We start from the raw sequence: 2,649 nt of genomic DNA, 5'->3' as shown, positions 1-2,649 counted from the left end.
GCTCCGTCTTCGGCCAGGTAAGGGCGCCGCGGCTCCGTCGGCCGGGCGCGGGCCTTGGGTGGGTGGCTGGGTGGCTGGAAAACTCCGGCCTGGAAATGCGCTGCTTCCGGGCTGCCCGGCGGGGAAACTTCGGCGGGACCCTCCGCGGGGGCTGAAGGAGGAGGAAGGGGGGGGAGCGGGATGGGCGGCGTGCGGGGGAGCTGGCAGGTGGCGAGCGGGTCGGGGACCCGGCCGGGCGGCGTGGGGCTCGTGGTCCAGGAGGGCTGCGGCAGGAGGCGAGCGAGGCAGCTGGGACGCGGGGCCGGACGGCTCCCTCGAGAGCTGCTCCTGAGCGCCTGGTGGTTGTGTGACCCGGGTCCGTTCCTCGGGTGGGAAGCCAGGCGGCTGGGACTGTCTGCCAGGACAAGTCCGGGCTGGGGGAGGGGGAGGAGGAGGAGGGAAGGCGTTTTCGAGTCGGCGGGTGACTTTCCAGCGCGATTCCTGACCGCAACAGGAGTCCAAGAGCTGGGTTCGGATCCCCGCCCCCCGTGTTGACTGGCCTGTAACACTGGACGGAGAAAACAACTCTCCAACTTTAAGCCGCCCAAGCCCCGCTCGCAGGGCGCTCACACCTGTGTGCTGGAAGCCCAGAGGCACACTCGGCGGTGTCATCCGTGGCAGTGCCTCTGGCCAGCGTACAGTTCGAATCTGAGGGCAGGTTCGGGGCGACAGATGGCGCACTCCCCAGAACACTCCACAGACACACGCGGGACAGGATCCTCCCGGATGTTTCGCCCCAGCGCAAACCCCTCCGCCAGCATGCCCGGGCGCTCTGGCCATCCCCTCGACGTGGCTGGCGCGGGAGAGCTTCCCGCTGGACTGTGCTCCCAGCGGCGCCGGGGCACTTGCCTGACTCCCTGATCGGCCCCTGCCGGACCCCGTGGATGGATGGGCCACCTCTGCTGAATTCCAGGTGCCAGAAAGGCCAGCTGGAAGAATGCAAGTCGCCTTTTCAGAAATGACTTCCTCTTATTGGGTCTGCTGGAGGAAAGAACGAAGCCCAGGACCAGATTGGAGTGGGGGTGTGGAAACACCCGCAGCAGACTCCGGTGTCTGCTGTGTTTGCTCACTTCGGCTCCTGGGCCGCTTCTGCGCAGTCACTTGCCAAACATTCTGATGCTGGGAGCTGCCAGGGACTGCAGAGATGGTGTGCGCGCGGCGGCGGCGTGTGGGAGCAAAATCCTTCTGACCCAGTTCTGAAGCCTTCAGACAGTCGGTATGTTGAGCAGGGCCAGATGCAGCCAGCGGTTGTGTGCTCTTCCTGGCACCCTGAGATGCCGGTTTTTAAAAGCTCCTGGACCTGAGATTCAAAAAGGACGATTTGCTCAGTGGCTTTGGGGTTTCCTCTGTGTAGTCTGCACAGGGATGGCCTTGGAAGAGGGAGGTCTCCAAGAACGCCAGGGCTTGCACGAGAGGGGGGTACCTCTTGTAATGGGCCCTCTTAGCTGGTGTTTTAGAGGGGTTCCCGAGGGGACCCCAAATTGCCCCTTCTTCTGTTCAAGGGCTACCTGCTGATATTAAATGAGATGCTGAGAGGCAGGTTTCCTCCTACAGTATGGAGTCACAAGGGGACTTCAGTGACCAAGGGAACTTTGGTGAAAGGGATAATCCACTGTGCATTGCTGTCACTTGCCCTATATTTCAGGTGACAATCCTTCCCTGGGGGAGTTTTGATGGAGGAACCTAGCTCTGGGGAGCCCCTTGCTGAACCCCCACCTCCTTACAGCAGATATCATGAGAACAAAGGGGGAGAGGATTGTTGCTGCAGGGAAATGCCTCCCTGCTTTAACCTAGAATGGAATATATTCAGTATGAATACCTTGTCCTGCACTTTGTAGGAACAGAGCTGGGGGGGACCAAAAGAGAGGGGAGTCAGGGAGTGGAACTTGTGGATTTCATTAAGGGCTTTGCTACCTTTGCAAGCTCTGAAGAAGACCTGATAAACGTGCAACTTCCCAGTAGTGCAACATTTGATACACAGCATGTTGTCTCTGGAAGTTAAGATTCAGTGGGGGCTGGGGGAGACTACATGCTTTTATCAGAGGGGATTTTCAGGCTCAGCAGGGGAAGGAGATAGGAAACCCCTGGTGATGTGGAGGGCATTTCACATAGGTCATTGCTGTATCTTCTTACAGTGCCATCCTAAGCAGAACTGGAACCTTCTGAGCCCATTGATTTGAATGGACTTAGAAGGGTGTACGTCTGCTTGCCCTGTCATCGTCTCAGGTGTGTCTCAGCACGCGTGCAAATGAAATGTGAGTCAGCATGGTGCAATGACTTAATTGTCAGATTCGGATTGCACTGGGTTCAGATCTCCATTTGGTCATGAAGCTTATAGTGTGGTGATGGAACAGCCTGTCAGTATAATTATGCTGCCCCCTTGGAGGAAGGTAGGGATATAAGAGTGATGGAGACTTTACATCATTCCAGCAGATGCACTCCAAGTGGACGTTTGTCTGGGGCTCAGTAGCAATAGAATTTAGCAAGATTCCCTTAAGATCTTTTGCTGGGCAGACAAGAATTGCAGGATGAGCCATTATTGGAAACCAAGAATACCTGGGCCAATGGTAATGGCAGAATCTCTTTTTCCTCATTCATTTTAAAGGACTG

Source organism: Gekko japonicus, unplaced genomic scaffold, assembly GCF_001447785.1.
Source record: "Gekko japonicus isolate JY-2015 unplaced genomic scaffold, Gekko_japonicus_V1.1 scaffold409, whole genome shotgun sequence".
NCBI classification, from domain to species: domain Eukaryota; kingdom Metazoa; phylum Chordata; class Lepidosauria; order Squamata; family Gekkonidae; genus Gekko; species Gekko japonicus.
Note: the sequence above shows the minus strand (reverse complement) of the source record.